This window comes from Piliocolobus tephrosceles, chromosome 2 (assembly GCF_002776525.5).
Source record: "Piliocolobus tephrosceles isolate RC106 chromosome 2, ASM277652v3, whole genome shotgun sequence".
Lineage (NCBI taxonomy): Eukaryota > Metazoa > Chordata > Mammalia > Primates > Cercopithecidae > Piliocolobus > Piliocolobus tephrosceles.
This window is the reverse complement of record NC_045435.1, coordinates 84405987-84423738: the sequence shown is the minus strand read 5'-3', so window position 1 is coordinate 84423738 and position 17752 is coordinate 84405987.

Below are 17752 nucleotides of genomic sequence, written 5' to 3'. Positions count from 1 at the left end.
AATAAATAAAAAATAAAAATAAAATAAAATTTGAAGGCCACCACTAACCATCTGAATGGACTCCCTGCTTGGCCAAGGCACTCTAAAATTTAACCTGAAAGAGTCGTTCAGGCCATAATGGGAAGTGGGGGTTGGACATGCCTCATTATACCCTCCAGCGTTAACATCAACACAAAACTTAAGTCTGATGAGAAACATTTACGATCTATTTTCTCTGAAACCTGCTACTTGGAGGCTTCATCTGCGTGGTAGAACCTTGGTCTCCATAACCCCTTATCTTAACCAAGATATCCCTTTCTACTGATAATAATTCTTTCAACCAATTGCCAATCAGAATGTGTTTAAATCTACCAATGACATGGAAGTTTCCCACTTTGAGTTGTCTTGCCCTTCCAGATCAAACCAATGTAAATCTTACATGTATTGATTGATGTATTTTGTCTCCCTAAAATGTATAAAACCATGCTGTGCCCAGGCCACTTGGGCACATGTTGTCAGGACCTCCTGAGGCTGTGTCATGTGTGTGTCCTTAAACTTGGCAAAATAAATTTTCTAAGTTGACTGAGACCTGTCTCAGATATTTTGGGTTGACAGTTTGGCAACCACAAAAGGATTCTGAGTGGAGGTGCCCCTGACCTTTGACAGATCTCCTATCGGTGCTTGGTACCAGCTTGAGCTATCTTTATGGCTCAAATCTATAGGACAATTTGCTAAGGCCTGGGAGCCCCGCTCCACGTTCCACAAAATTCCTGATCTTCCCAAATTTGGTTAACATCTAAAGTTTATTTTACTGTACAACTCCTTTTTCTGGAGTTTTACTTGTTCCAACAAGGAAGGCAAGTTTTCCTGCTTCCATGATGATGGAAGGCAGGTAACTCCTTTCTGGAGTTAGAGCTCGCCTCCAACAGAGAAGGCAAGTTTGAGTTTTTCCTACTTCTGGGATGGTAGAGAGTAGTCTTTAGCCTAAGACCTGTTCTTAGGTAAGTAGCCGGATTGGGGATTTTCTTGGCTGAAAATCAGGAACGAAGGAAGGAATCAGAAGAGGCGGGGCTCCCAGGGCTCCCACCAGCTCTACAGTGTGTGCAGCCCAAGCCGTGCCTCCCTGCTGCAGCCAGCCTGATGGCATAGCCACTGCCATCAATATCAAGTGTGTTAAGATTTTTTATATTTGACAAACTCCCCAAAAGCACATTCTAACTTCAGTTTGCATTTTTTTCTTTATTAGTCCCCTGAAGTCCAGAAGAGATATATTAGACTTGTTTGAGATAAATAATACAATCATACAGGAAGTATTGTCAAATATGAAGTGGTGTTTAACCTTCTTTGGATTATATTTATATAAATGTGTATTTATATAAATGTGTTTCAGAATTGTGTGAAATTCCTGTGATTCTGATATGTCTTAGCATATGTTATCAGAAGTAATTATGGGTCAGGCACAGTGGCTCACGCCTGTAATCCCAGCACAATGGGAGGCCGAGGTGGGTGGATCAACTGAGGTCAGGAGTTGAAGACCAGCCTGGCCAACATGGTGAAACCCCATCTCTACTAAAAATACAAAAATTAGCTCGGCATCATGGTGGGCGCCTGTAATCCCAGCTACTTGGGAAGCTGAGGCAGGAGAATTGCTTGAATCCAGGAGGCAGAGGTTGCAGTGAGCTGAGATTGCGCCATTGAACTCCAGCCTGGGTAACAAGAGCAAAAACTCCATCTCAAAAAAAAAAAAAAGGAAGTAATTATGGTTATTATATAAAATTGTTGTATGCCACAGAAGTAATCAAATTGTTGTATGCCACAGAAGTAACCAAATTTCCTTGTCAATTGTGTCTTTAACTACGACTGCTCTCAGACTGCTCTCAGACTTTATCATCCACAGTTGTTTTACTTTTATCCTTTTCAAAAGATGTTTTTTTATAATCAGCTATAGGACTCTGACAGGTGCTCTTGAATGCAAGTTTCTGATAATTTTGGAGACTGTGACATAGAATAGAGGAAAAACTTCCAAGAATCCCATGGAGAGCTGAAATGTTCATGAATATCAAACAGAACAGGGATTAACTGCATGGACTGCACTAATAGAAGACTGAAATAATCCTTTTATGACTTTTTGCTTAAAACATTGCTTATCTGGCAGGGTGCGGTGGCTCAAACCTGTAAACCCAGTACTTTGGATGGCCAAGGCAGGCAGATCACCTGAGGTCAGGAGTTTGAGACCAGCCTGGCCAACATGGCAAAACCCCATCTGTACTAAAAATACAAAAATTAGCTGGGCGTGGTGGCACACGCCTGTAATCCCAGCTACTTGGGAAGCTAAGGCAGGAGAATCACTTGAACCCGGGAGGCGGAGGTTGCAGCGAGCCAAGATCGTGCCACTGCACTCCAGCCTGGGAGACAGAGAGAGACTCCGTCTCAAAAAAAAAAAAAATTGCTTACCTTTTGTTTTTCAGAGCCAAGAAAACTTTCTTTTTTCTTTTTTTTTTTTTTCAGACAGTCTCCCTCTGTCACCCAAGCTGGAGTGCAGTGGTGCGATCTCAGCTCACTGCAACCTCCACCTAGCAGGTTCAAATGACTCTCATGCCTCAGCCTCCCAAGTAGCTGGGAGTACAGGTGGACCACCACACCCAGCTACGTTTTTTTTTTTTTTTTGAGGCAGAGTCTTGCTCTGTCACCCAGGCTGTAGTGCAGTGGCACGATCCTGGCTCACTGCAAGCTCCGCCTCCCGGGTTCACTCCGCCTCCCGGGTTCTCACCTCAGCCTCCCAAGTAGCTGGGACTACAGGCGCCAACCACCACACCTGGCTAATTTTGTTTTTGTATTTTTAGTAGAGACGGGGTTTCACCACGTTAGCCAGGATGGTCTCAATCTCCTGACTTCGTGATCTGCCCGCCTCCGTCTCCCAAAGTGCTGGGATTATAGGCATGAGCCACCGAGCCTGGCCAATTTTTGTATTTTTTTTAGAGTTGGGGTTTTGCCATGTTGCCCAGGCTGGTCTTGAATTCCTGGCTTCTAGTGATCCGCCTACCTCAGCCTCCCAAAGTGCTGGAATTACAGGCATAAGCCACCCCACCTGGCCCTATTTTGAGCTATTTGCAGCTTTTAACAATTGAGTAACGTGTACTGCTATAAACAAAATTTGGAACACATTTCTCTCTACCTGATTTTTTCCAAATTTGGAAACTATTTGTGAGTATTCTTAACTTACACAATACATTTATTTGCATAAGTGCAATGAGAATCTGTTTTCTTTTGTAACAGGATACAATTGGAGACACTGGTTATTTTATCAAGGCTTTGACTGGAATGGCATGCTTTCAGACAGAAACACACTCTTTTAAGGAATCAAAGTTGACTTATAGGGCCAATAAAAGCCCCTAGGGAAAACTGGCACCTTGTCTACACAGTGCCTGTACAGGGTTCCTGACCTGTGGTAAGTAAAGAATATCACTTTCTGACAGGCTTAGGAGCCCCAAGTTATCTTGGGACCTCAAGAGGAGACAAATTTACCCAAACTCACATAAGTGTTAATATTTGACAGCACAAACCCAGGGCTGGGCTCAAGGCTTTAAAAAAAGTCTTATCTGATATTCCTTATAAAACAAAATTCCATAAAAGCCAATTACACAAAGAGCCTATGTGGTAAATAGTTATTCTTGCTGCACTTTATACAAATAATCAGGCCAAGCATAAGACTAAAGCTTATTTTTGCAGATAAATCAATCCTACCATGATTTGTCTTTTGTGAAAATGGGGACTGGAGAGACGAAAATTATGTTTCAAGATAAACTATAGTACACTTGTTATTAGATTCTAGTCTTGCCTAATGTTTTTCAATTTTTATTATTTTCTACAGTTTTTTACTGAATTCTAAAATTTTTCCTGGCTACAAGTCTCCAAAATGTTTTCCGTTCTTTTCTCCTTCTTTCTTTTCCTTTTTTCCCTATTTTCTCTAATTTGAAATCACTGAAAATTAAGCTGTGCTTTCTTAAAGCCCTGTGAACTGAAACTAGACAACTTAAACTTCAGAACAAAATAACAGCAACCTATTTACATACATAAGCCACTTTCATACCTGCCTACCAGTGTATGAACTTCAGGGTAATATGGCCTATGTCAGTTTTCCAGGGTTGTTCTTTTTGTTGTTGTTGTTCGTGTGTTGTTGTTTTTCTCCCTTCCTCCCCCTATTTTCTCTTCACAGGACATGAGCCTTCACAACCTGCTAAAAATGATCTTTCCTAATAATGTGGGACCTACCCCTCTAGGAATAAACCATCCTACCAATGAGAGATCAGACAAAACCTGAGACCAGGGTCTCATTTTCTTTTTCTTTTCTTTTCTGTTTTTTTTTTTTTTTTTTTTTTTTTTTTAAGACAGAATCTGGCTCTTGTCACCCAGGCTGGAGTGCAGTGGCACAATCTTGGCTCATTGCAGCCTCTGCCTCCTGGATTCCAGCAATTCTCCTGCCTCAGCCTCCCGGGTAGCTGGGATTACAGACGCCCACCACCACACCTGGCTAATTTTTGTATTTTTAGTAGAGACAGGGTTTCACCATATTGGCCAGGCTGGTCTCAAACTCTTGACCTCAGGTGATCCGCCCACCTCAGCCTCCCAAAGTGCTCGGATTACAGGCATGAGCCACCACGCCTGGCCCAGAGTCTCATTTTCTTCTAAAATGCTTTCTCTAAAAGATTTTAAAAAGAAAAGGAGGCTGGGTGCAGTGGCCAGGTGCACTAAGGCATAAGTGACTATTTCCACTACCCTCCTTTCATATATATTAATAAATTGTATATTTAGTGAAAGGCTAATCAGAAACTCAAAGAATGCAATCGTTTGTCCCTGATCTACCTAGGACCTGGAAGCCACCTCCCTGCTTTGAGTTGTCCCGCCTTTCTGGACCAAATCAATGTATATCTTACAAATATTGATTGATGTCTCCTGTCTCCCTAAAATGTATAAAACCAAGCTGTGCCCCAACCATCTTGGGCACATGTCATCAGGACCTCCTGAGTCTGTGTCACAGGCATGTGGTCTTCAGCTGAGGCAGGAGAATTGCTAGAACCCCAGAGGCACAGGTTGCAGTGAGCTGAGATCGTACCACTGCACTCTAGCCTGGGCAATAGAGTGAGACTCCATCTCAAAAAAAAAGATTATAGTAGCTCAACATATAGAAGTTAAAAATAAGTCAGTTTTGTAACCTCATCTTAGCTTTTGTTTGTTGGCTTTCTACTTAAAATTAATAATAATATTAACAATAATTTTAAGGAGTAATGAATGCCTGTCCATTCATATCTGGCCTGGAACAATTAATTGGCTGTAAGTCTTGTTGGCTCTAAGTTCCTTAACCATAGGGAGTCCCACTGAGGGACAAGATGAACCCAGGGCAGGCAGCCATGCCACCCCAGCAATGCTATGGAAGAAAATTAAAATCTGGTGGCCATTGATGTTGCCTCTGGCAAATCTTGGCCGGAATAGGGAGAATGTAAACCAAAAATAAAATTTGGGCTGGACGCGGTGGCTCACGCCTGCAATCCCAGCACTTTGGGAGGCTAAGGCGGGAGGATCACAAGGTCAAGAGATTGAGACCATCCTGGCCAACATGGTGAAACCCCATCTCTATTAAAAACGCAAAAATTAGCTGGGCATGGTGGCTTGTGCCTGCAATCCCAGCTATTTGGAAGGCTGAGGCAGGAGAATCACTTGGACCCGAGAGGCAGAGATTGCAGTGAGCCGAGGTTGCACCACTGCACTCCAGCCTGGCGACAGACTGGCGAGACTCCATCTTAAATAAATAAATAAATAAATAAATAAATAAATAAATAAATAAATAAATAAATAAATAAATAAAATAAAATAAAATAAAATTTGAAGGCCCCTGGCAACCATCTGAACAGACTTCCTTCTTGGCCAGGACACTCTAAAATTTAACCTGAAAGACTGGTTCAGGCCATGATGGGAAATGGGGGTTGGACAAGCCTCACTATATCCCTTCCCTCCAGCATTAACATCAACACAGACCTTAAGTCTGAGAGGAAACATTTACAATCTATTTTCTCTGAAACCTGCTACCCGGAGGCTTCATCTGCTTGATAAAACCTTGGTCTCCACAACCCCTTATCTTAACCAAGATATTCCTTTCTGCTGATAATAACTCTTTCAACACATCACCAATCAGAATATGTTTAAATCTGGCCGGGCGCGGTGGCTGACACCTGTAATCCCAGCACTTTGGGAGGCCAAGACAGGCAGATCACATGAAGTCAGGAGTTCAAGACCGGCCTGGCCAGCATGGTGAAACCCTGTCTCTACTAAAAATATAAAAATTAGCCAGGCATGGTGGCACACATCTGTAGTCCCAGGTACTCGGGAGGCTGAGGCAGGAGAATTGCTTGAACCCGGGAGGCAGAGGTTGCAGTGAGCCAAGATTGTGCCACTGCATTCCAGCCTGGGAGACAGAGCAAGACTCTGTCCTCAAAAAAAAAAAAAAAAAGTTTAAATCTACCTATGACCTGAAAGCCCCGCCACCTCCCACCTTCAGGTTGTCCTGCCCTTCCGATCAAACCAGTGTAAATTGTACATGTATCGATTGATGTCTCCCTAAAATGTAGAAAACCAAGCTGTGCCCAGACCATCTTGGGCACAGGTCGTTAGGACCTCCTGAGGCTCTGTCATGGCACGTCACTAACGTTTTTGGCAAAATAAATTTTCTAAATAGACTGAAACCTGTCTCAGATGTTTTGGGTTCATACCACCAATGTTCACATCTTATTCCGTTGTTCTCTTGCCTGCCAGCCAAACATTTAGGGCAGAAAAATTAAGGAAGAAAAAAAATTAAATGCAGAAAATTTGCAGTGAGCCACGATCACAGCACTGCATCCCAGCCTGGGGGACAGAGTGAGACCCTATCTCAAAAACAAGAAAAAAAAGAAAAAAAAAAAAAAGAGTTTAACTTAGCCTGCAAAACCAGCCCAGTGTCTCTTTTCTGTTTATCATGGGACATGAAAGCACGTGACTTTGAAATCAGCCGAACCTGAGTTCCACCATGCTTCTGTTTCTTCCTCTTGTAAGCCATGAAATCTACAGCAAGTTAGCGAAAATTTCAAAGCTGCTGGTCCCATCTTTTTAAAATGAAAAAAAAAAAAAAAAAAAGGCCGGGTGCAGTGTCTCACGCCTGTAATCCCAGCACTTTGGGAGGCCAAGACAGGCGGATCATGAGGTCAAGAAATCGAGACCATCCTGGCTAACACGGTGAAACCTCATCTCTACTAAAAATACAAAACTAATTAGCCGGGCATGGTGGCGGGTGCCTGTAGACCCAGCTACTCGGGAGGCTGAGGCAGGAGAATGGCGTGAATCTGGGAGGCAGAGCTTGCAGCGAGCCGAGATCGTGCCACTACACTCCAGCCTGGGCAACAGAGCAAGACTCCATCTCAAAAAACAAACAAACAAACAAACAAATTAATTGGAAGAATGAATGGATTAATTAAAATAAATCGTATCAATAAAGTTTCTGGAACATGGTAAGTCCTAACCGCCTAACCAAAAAAAAAAAAAAAAAAAAAAAAAAATTCTACCCATTAAATGTAAGGGTTCCTTTATTGTTTTTGGGTGGTAGTTTTGGTTTTTGTCAATTTTAGCTATGGAACACCCTGGTCTACAGGAGCTTGTAACTTAGAAGATTGAATTTAGAGGCTGGACGCAGTTGCTCAAGCCTATAATCCCAGCACTTTGGGAGGCTGAGGCAGGCAGATCACTTGAAGCCAGTAGTTCGAGACCAGCCTCACCAACATGGCAAAACCCCATCCCTACAAAAAGTACAAAAATTAGCTGGACCTGGTGGGCACGCACCTGTAATCCCAACTATTCAGAAAGCCAAGGCACGAGAATCACCTGAATGCGGGAAGCGGATATTGCAGTGAGTCAAGATTGTGCCACTGCATTCCAACCTGGGCGACAGTGCAAGACTGTGTCTCTGAAAAACAAACAAACAAACAAAAATTAAATTTAGAGAAACTCTTCTGTAAATGGTTTTCAAACATCAGATTTATTCAAAGTGAGAGTCACTAGAAGATTTTACTCACCCTCCTAATCTTTCCATATCCTTCTCTCTTCCATCCCTATTCACCAGGGAGGAAGAGCTGAAGGTGCCCCACCCCCTCTTGCTCATTTCTTCACCAAAAAATGCAAAGTCTCTGACAACATGTAAACAGCCCAGGATCTGCTGCTAGTACAACCTGCATAAACCAAGTGCCTCTATTCCCTGACTGGGCAGGCCCCTACCCCAGCACCACCTCCATTAGATTGGACTCCATTTCTGACTGGGGCCTCCATGCAGTGGCAGAGCTCATTTCTGAAGAAGCCTCAATGTTGGGGGAACCTTCTTATTGAGGAAGCTGGAAGGGAGCTATTTTAGCTATCTTTTTTTATTTTTATTTTTATTTTATTTATTATTATTATTATCTGAGACAGAGTTTTAATCTTGTTGCCCAGGCTGGAGTGCAATGGTGTGATCTCAGCTCACTGCAACCTCTGCTTCCTGGGTTCAAGCGATTCTCCTGCCTCAGCCTCCCAAGTAGCTGGGATTATAGGCATGCAGCACCATACCCGGCTAATTGTGTATTTTTAGTAGAGATGAGGTTTCACCATGTTGGTCAGGCTGGTCTTGAACTCCTAACCTCAGGTAATCCATCTGCTTCGGCCTCCCAAAGTGCTGGGATTACAAGCATAAGCCACCACGCTCGGCCGTAGCTATCTTTTTCAAGTTCCCTTGTGGCAGAAAGGTGTCTATCCTGGTGCAAGCCCACAGGTGGGCTCCCTTACAAGAGCCTGTCGTCACTCCCCAGCCTGCTGACCATGAGCCAAGGCCACCCAGAGTTGGGCAGAGAAAGAAGTGGGAAAGTGAGGGATCCCACCCACCACCTTAACCCAGGCAACGCGAAACCAGAAAGCCCCATCAAGGCTATCAGTTTGCCCTGCCTGCACCTGCCAGTGGCCTGGGTTTGAAACTCTAAGCAGGCAGCTCGGGGCTTGTCCCAAGGTCAGGCAGACCTGTGGATGAGCCCAGGCCCTGCCATCTCTGAACTGATCTAGCAGGAGTCATACCACCTCTCCCCGCTGCAGTGTTCTCAATTGTAAAATAATCATAATAATATGCCTGCCATGATGGAGGAGGGGAGATTCAATGAGCTATTCATTCGTGTCGGAGCCTGATGGTGAGCTGACACTTAATATGAAGTATGTGACTTCATACTTCCCCTGTTCTGATGATCTGGCCCACACGTCTCTGCCTCTGCTCCCACTGCTCTGCCCTGCTCTCCCTGCTCCAGCCACATTGAGCTTCTTGCTGTTCCTCGAATAAGAATGTGCCAGCCACTCACTCATTTCAGGACTCTTGCACCAGTTGTTGTCCCAATGTCCCCATGGCTGTATCTGTCACTTCCATCAGGACTTTGTTCAAACATCAGCTTCTCAGTGTAGCCTTCTCTGACAACCCTACTTACTAATATCTGCCCACTCCTCCCCTTTCCCTGCTTTATTTTCCTGCAGTGACTTAACACTGGCTGACTCACTGGACCTGTTGTCTTCTCCCCATGAGAACGTCCACCCAGAGAGAGATGTGACTGTGCCCCTGCACCCAGCAGAGGGCCCAGTTAGAGTGGGGTGCAATACACATTTAGTGATTAAATAAATGACTCATTCCAAGATTGCTCATAGATTGTAATGGAATCCGTGACTTGGCTGGAGAGAAGGGGAAGGGATGAAGGTAATGAAGGAAAGCTGCTCTCAGCAGGAGATAAGCTTTGGAGCACAAGGAGGGGTGCAGATGGACAGGAGAGAAGAGAAAGGGTGGTTCAGGTGCAGGGTGCAGACTAGGAAAAGGTCTGGTAATAGGACTGAACACGTGGTGTCTGGGGAGTGGGACAAAGCAGATGGGGACCAGGAGTAGGGCCAGACTGGAAGGGCACAAGTAGGCAAGGTCTCTGGGGATTTGTCTCAAATGATCAGGAGGCACATGTCCCCTCCTAGGACTGAGATGAGCCAAAAGAGACCCCCCACAGATGGGGCTATTACACGAGGCCCACCTATTGTGGGAGTGACTCCTGCAGAGTGCTCCTTCCCAGGAAGTCCCATGGCAATTATGGGCCTCAGTGGTACCCACTGTGGAGCTAGTGTGCCCCTGTGGGTCAGCTTCCTCTAAAGGCAGGCCACATCCCAGAGTGAGGAGAGGTCTAATGGGGTTATAGCCTTCAGCCTGGCCCAGCCCTGCTCCTCCATCCAATCTAAGGGGCTACTCTGGCAAAGCTCACACTGGTGGAGACATTAGGAAGTTCCCCTGCATAAGCATCCAGCTTGGACCTGTCCTCCCATATTGCAGGCAGTGGGTGGCATGACTGGCGCTGCCATGCGATTCCTGGAGACAGTGATTCAATGGACCCGGGGTCCCTGGGACCAGTTTCCAGGCAGTGTGAGAACACATAGCTGGCCAGTAGCCACACTCACCCCATCCACTCAAGTCAGGTGGGGAAGCCTCTGTGTGCTGAGTCCTTCTACCCACACCCAATGAGCATGACCCATGCCCCTCCTCCACTACCACAGAATACCCCTTCAAGAGATGCCAGGCCTCTGTTTCACATCATCCAAGGAGAGGAGAAGGAGCTGAGGCAAAAGATCCCACAATATCGAAGGCCCCCACCTTGGCCTTGCACACGTGGGCTGACATCGAGGCGCAAACACTCCCATGAGGTCTGAACTCAACCTTTAGAGTAGATCATGCAGACAGAGCTTCGGAGCAGCAGTTCTCAGCCCCAGTTGCTGTTCAGAACCCCTGCAGGTGGAGCCCAGGCACTCACATTTTACAAAAGCTCCCCAGGTGAGTCCAGTGGGCAGCCAAGGCTGAGAACTGCTGCTTCTAGACCAGCATTGACCACAAGAGTTTTCTGGGAGGATGGAAATATTCTACCTGGACTGTCCATAACAGTAGCCACTGGTCACATGTGATTATTGAACACTTGAAATGTGGCTAGTGTGAGTGAGGAACTGAATTTTAAATTGTGTTGAATTTTAATTCATTCCCATGCTATATGTGGCTAGTGGCTACTGTATGGCCAGTACGGTTCTAGACTGTAGACTGGCTCTGTGGCTGTGGGCAAGTTACTGAGTTTCTCAGACTTTAGTCTCCCGGCGAGGCCATGGGGGACATGCCGCCCAGTCCACAGTAGCTGTGGCAACCCTTTGTCCCTGTGCCCCATTGCCTAGCTGAGGGAGTTTTGGGGACAACCCAACCCCAGGGACCTGAGGGAAAACAAAAGGATGCAGGCCACAGAGCTGTCCTCAGAGCATTTGGGGACAGAAGATGGGGCCAGATGCCCAAGAGGCCAGATCAAGGGATTTCCCTCTTTCATAGAGCCCTGAATTGTGCTGTGAACAGCCCAGAACAGTGTCAGAAAGAAAATAACTGATGACTTTCACTTACTGCAGAGTCACTCTACGCCAAAGGCCACATGAGTCTTAACCACAACCCACAACAAGGAGCAGTGCATTTTACTGATGGAGAAACTGAGGCACAGAGTTAGTAAGTAAGAAGCCAGGATTAAAACCAAGCCTGTCTGTCTGCAAACCTGAACCATTAATCTCAATGCATCCATGAAGAAGGACTAAGAACTCTGAAATGGTTCAAGCCCCAAAGGAACTTAAGAGAGCCTTAAGATTTTCACCCCAACAGCAGAGATGGGGGCCAAAACTGTCCCAAAGTGGCCAAACCCATACCAGAAAATCCTTTATTGTCTCATATTTCATCTTTCATCTTTTTTTGTGTGTGTGGCAAGGTCTCACTCTGTCACCCAGACTGGAGTGCACTGGTGCGATCTTAGCTCACTGCAACCTCCACATCCCAGGTTCAAGCAATTCTCATGCCTCAGCCTCCCGAGTAGCAGGGATTACAGGTCCATGGCACTACACCTGCTGATTTTTTGTTGTTGTTGTTGTATTTTTTTGTAGAGACGGGGTTTCACCTTGTTGGCCAGGCTGGTCTTGAACTCCTGACCTAAAGTGATCTGCCAGCCTTGGCCTCCCAAAGTGCTGGGATTACAGGTGTGAGCCACCATGCCCAGCCTGTCTTGTATTTCATCTTAAACAATAAGTAAATTTAGCATCTATTCCACAGTACAGCTGCATCTTTTTTTTTTTTTTTTAAGAGAAAGGGTCTCACTGTGTTGTCCAGGCTGGAGTACAGTGGTTATTCACAGGTGTGATCATATCGCACTACAGCCTAAACTCCTGGGCTCAAGTGATCCTCCTGCCTCACCTTCCCAAGTTATCTGGGACTACAGGTATATGCCATCGCACCAGGCACGACAGCCTCTTTTAAATATCAAATTAATATTTTAATGATGGACTATTTAACTCCAAGTTAGGCTGATACTCGGGAACATGCCCTATTTATGCTTTTATGGTTTCATGTCCTCCTCTCCATGAGTTTGAGAAGCAGGGTCACAGCTGGTCATTAAATGGGGCAAGCCAGCCAGGGCCAGGCCCAGAGAGGGCTTCGAGCACAGGGTTTCCAGAATCTAGGGAAGAGCTGGCATAAATGCCCATTGCCAGGCCTGTCAGAGTCTGATTTGGTGGGTCTGGGTGGGGCCAGGAGTCTGTATTTGTAACATGTCCCTTTGGTGATTCTGATGTAGTAGTCCTGGGACCTCACTATGAAAAAACAGGCCTGCCTTGCCCTCAAGGAGCAAAGGGACTGTCACCTGGCTATGATGCCCTGGCCGGGGACATAAGACTAGACAAGTCCCAACTCTGACCCCAGCTTGCTGGGGCCCTTCTGGTTTCAATGGATGGATGTAGTTAGGGGCCTCCCTGGAGGAAGTGGCTGGAGGCCTCCTTCACCTCCTCTTCCTCGTCATGGCACACTGGCCTCCTCATTGCCCTCCCACAAGCCAAGCTCAGGCCCTCCTCAGGGTCTTTGCACAGCTATTCCCTCTGGTTGGCCTGCTCGTCCACCAAGTCATCATTCTGCTGGCTCATGATATTTCAGGCCTCAGCCTGAACGTCACCTCAGAGTCGCATCCTCTGACACCGCCCCAGCACCCTCTCATGCCTCTCTGCTCCTCACTCCTGACATGTTGTGAGTTTATCATTCATTTCCCCCTATGACTATGAGCTCCCTGAAGGCAGGGACCACACCCTACTGGTCACCGGTAAATGTGGAATACTTGGCCTTGGCCTGGCACAAAGAAAGGTCACTCAGATTTGTCTGACAAATCAATCCCCAGAATCAGTGAGCCGGCGTGCACCAGGGAATCCCTCCCACCATCTCCAACGGTGCTTCCACTCAGGGACTTTTCACTGGGTGGAGAACAGGGGATTCAATTCCACAAGCGTTCGGGGAATGCCAGCTGTGTGCCAGGGCCTGTGCTGGGGTCACCAGGCTCTAATGGAGTGGCAGGTGTATACCAGCCCCTGAGCCTGCCTCAGCGGGAGAAGCAGGTGACTAGCATCAGAGTCCTCGCTCCAAGGAAGCCGGAGAGGAAAAGGGCCACCAAGTAGGTTGAGCTCAGGGAGTGTCCTCACGGGGGTTCAAGCTCAGCACCAGGGGTGCCTCTTGGGTAGTAGGATCAGGGGTTTCTGAGAAGAGGAGGAGAAAGTGTTTGGTGTGTTGAGGTGATGTTTAAAGACAAGCAGGTATTCCACAGTGACATGGGTGCCCCGGACCATGGGAGGACAAGGTGTGGGACGGAAGAGACGCACAGCTTTTCTGGGCTGAGACAGGCAGTAGCAGGCCTGTCTGGTGTAGACTCACTTCCGCTGCCTCCTGCCCATCAGTACCCTTGCCTCTCAGGGACTGTCCTGCCCCCCACAACCCAGCTCAGCTGCAAGGAGCCGAGGGGGTCATCAGGTGACAAAGGCCCCCGTCTGATGAGTCATCCTTGGGTCTCAGGTAGGCTCAAATCCCACAAGTCACTCACATGCTCAGTGCCAGAGCAGCCACCCTGTGCAGGGGCGAGACATCCCCAGAGAGGAGGGGCCTTGTCTTCTGGTCCTGGACAAGCACAAAATGGACTCGGACAGATGTGGGGTGATTGTACTTGTCAGGCTCCGTGGGACTCACTGTGTGCTCTCTCATGCAAAGCCCCTCTATGGTTCCCCATGCTCTTGGGATGAGGTCAGACCCTCCATTGCCCACCTGCCCTACCACCTCTTCAACCTCGCCTTGCACCCTGCCCCACCAGGATCACCCCATGGACCAGACCTTTCTGGCCCATTACCTGCTCTAAGCTGTTTCCTCTACCTGGGGGGCTCCTGCGTCTGGGCTCTTTGGGAAAAATCCTGCCCCCAACGTTGCTTCAGATATCCGGACCTCCCATGTGCTGCCTCTCCTCTGTATCCCCCACCGCCACCCTAGGGCTCTGGCTGCTCAGCCTCCCTCAGGCCAGCTCCTCCTCCACTATGGCTACAGGAGCCAATTCTTAATCTAGCTGAGGATCCCTGTGCCCCTGGAGGGAGAGTCCTGTCAGTTCACTCTTCTGCCCTCTTTATATATGGGATGGATGAAGGCATGTGCACCTGTGTCTGCATGCATGGCTGAGAGGGCATGCATGTCTGTGTGTCTGTGCGCATGCACAGGTATGTGAGTGTGGGTACAGCTGTGTCTGTGTGTCCATGGCTGGGCCTCTGTGTGCACGTGTGTGACGTGTGTGTGTGTGTGTGTTTGACTGTGTCTGTGTGTGCATCTCTGAATCTGTGTGTGCATGGCCATGTCTCTGAGTGCTGTGTGTGGTTCATGTGTGTGTGCCTATGTGAGACTCTGTGCATGCTCCTGTGCCTGTGTATTTTGGTTTGGGTTCCTCTAGAAGCCAACCCTGGGAAAGGATCCCGTCTCTACTAAAAAATACAAAAAGCTAGCCGGGCAAGGTGGCTGGCGCCTATAGTCCCAGCTACTTGGGAGGCTGAGGCAGGAGAATGGCGTAAACCCGGGAGGCGGAGCTTGCAGTGAGCTGAGATCCGGCCACTGCACTCCAGCCCGGGCGACAGAGCGAGACTCCGTCTCAAAAAAAAAAAAAAAAGAATAATTGTAATTCATTTGTCTGGGAGGTGATTCTAGGCAACACCCAGAGGGGGGCATTATGAAGCAAGTGACCTCTGTGGCAGAGCCGGGCTCAATCCTGCTGGAGAGCTGTGCGACAGGCTGCAGAACATGCCAGGGTCACCCCGGCTGAGGCGTGAGGGAGTTGAGGGGTTTTTCCACCCATTCTTGGCAGCCCTGGTTGAGGCCTGGCATTTCCTGTCTGCCCTACACACAGGTTTCAAGGCCCCTTGGCAAAGAAAGCCCTCAGGCACAGGGTCTCCAGTATTGGCAGCTGGAAGTCAGGCTTGTGTCACCCAGATTTGTCTAACAAATCAATGGTGACACGTTTTTTTTTTTTGTCTGACAAAAAAATGGTGAGTGGCAGGGGCCCAGGTGGAAAGTCAACATAAGCCTCTCCACTGTGTGTACATGTTTATGTGTATGCACCGTGCCCTGTCATGCTACCTGGATGCAGGGACTCCAGTGACCTCTCCTTGCACAAGCCTCTGCTGGTTTGGGAAAGATTGGCACAACATCAGCCAAGCTCTGGCCTTGCCTTTCTTCCCTCCCGGAACCAGGCTGGCTCGAGATCTGAGCCATGGATCTGCACCCACTTTGGGGAGTTCCCGCCCTTGGGCTACAGTAGAGGCCAAGAGTCAAAGTGTGGTGGGGGCTGAGGCAGCAGGATCGCTTGAGCCCAGGAGTTCAAGGTTACAGTTATGTTTGCGTCACTGCATTCCAGCCTGGGTAAGACAGCAAGACCCTGTCTCAAAAAAAAAAAAAAAAAAAAAAAAAACAGTGGTTGCAGGGTAGGGACAGGGAGATGAGGAATGCCCTACAGTGGAGAAAGAACCAGGACCAGAACCCAGCCCTCCTTTGTCTGAACCTTGCTGCCCGCAGGAGCCTGGACAGTGGCCAGGGAAAGCTCAAATGCCACACAGTGAGCTTGGTCTCTGCCCTGTAGGCAGTGGGAAGTGCTAGGAGCTGGACGTTCCTGTGAGGAGCACAGTCAACGTTGTGAGCAGGGCTGGATGTTGAGCTGTGAGAGGGAAACTAGAAGCTGGAACATCTAGAGGAGGCTTTTAAGAGAAGCAGAGCGGCCAGGCATGGTGGCTGACACTTGTAATCCCAGCACTTTGAGTGGCCAAGGCAGGCAGAACACTTGAGGTCAGGAGTTCAAGACTGGGGTGACCAATATGGTGAAGCCCCGTCTCTACTAAAAATACAAAAAAGATTAGCTGTGTGTGGTGCTGCATGCGTATAGGCCCAGCTACTTGGGAGGCTGAGGCAGGACAATTGCTTGAACCCAGGAGGTGGAGGTTATAGTGAGCCAAGATCGAGCCACTGCACTCCAGCCTGGGTGACAGAGTAAGACTCTGTCTCAACAACAACAACAACAAAAAAAAAAAAAAGGAGCAGAGCTGGGCAGATTGTGCAAAGCCTTAGTATGACAAGTAACTAGCCCAGGTCCAAAAGGGGTGTGACTGGGGTAACACTGGCAGGGGGTTAGTTCTCCTCTTTGGGGAGGGGAAGTGGCCAGTTACCACTGTCTCAGCAAGGTTTAGAAATTCAGGAGCTCTGGGACAGGGCTGATGACAAGGGGCCAAAGGAATGGGGAGAGGGGGAGCTACCAGGTCTCACTGGGCAGGTCTACTGGTTATTAGGCCAGGGGGAGTAGAAGGGGCTATGGAGGAAGTGTGAGAATAAATTGGGGAGAATGGCGAGGAGCAACATGAACAATGCGGGGGAGACTGGGGTGACACAGGAGGAGTTTGAGCACCCTCGACAAAGAGGGAGCATGGAGGCCTCTAGGCCTGGAGACCTGAGAAGCAGCAGGTGGAAGGGGACCCAGCCCCGGGGGGACAGTGACAGCACAGAGATGCAGCAGGGGCACTGGGCAGTGCCAGGCTGTGAGGCACCAGAATTCCCAAATGCACAGTTGGGAGCAGTATCAAGGACTGAGGCAGCTGTGGAGTTTAGGGAGACAGTGAGAGGTACCCCTGAAGCCTACTGGGGCAGAGCAGGAAGGAGCTATGGCTGGAGCCTGGGGAAGCCAGGACCCTGGGGGAGTCTTTAGAAGCTAGTAGGGAAGGGATAGGGTCTCCCCTGAGGTTTACAGGGTGGGGTGCTGTAGAGGGTCAGGGGATGGGATCAAGAGAGAAGGTGACAGGTTGAGGGGGTCTGTAGGGGAGAGCTGAGCTCATGGGCTTAGAGTTGCGTAGATAGACTCTAATCCCAGGTGCAACATTACCTTGCTGTGTAACCCTAGGCAAGATCTTGAACTCTCTGAGCCACAGTTGTAATGAACTCTCTGAGCCTCGTGTGTAATGAAGATTGTAACTAAAGCCAGTTGTATTATTTTCCAAGAACTGGGTGGCTCGAAACAACAGAAATGTATTCTCTTACAATTCTGAAGACTGAAAGTCAGAAATCAAGGTGTTGCCAGGGCCATTCTCCTTCCAAAGGCCCCAGGAGAGGACCCTTCCTTGACCCTTCCAGTTTCTGGTAGCCCCAGGAGCTCCTTGGATTGTGGCAGCATCACTCCAATGTCTGTCTCCTTCTTCACACGGCTGTCTTTTTTTGTTTGTTTGTTTTAGATAGGGTCTCGCTTTGTCACCTAGGCTGTAGTGCAGTAGTGCAATCTTGGCTCACTGCAACCTCTGCCATCTGGGCTCAAGCAATTCTCTTGCC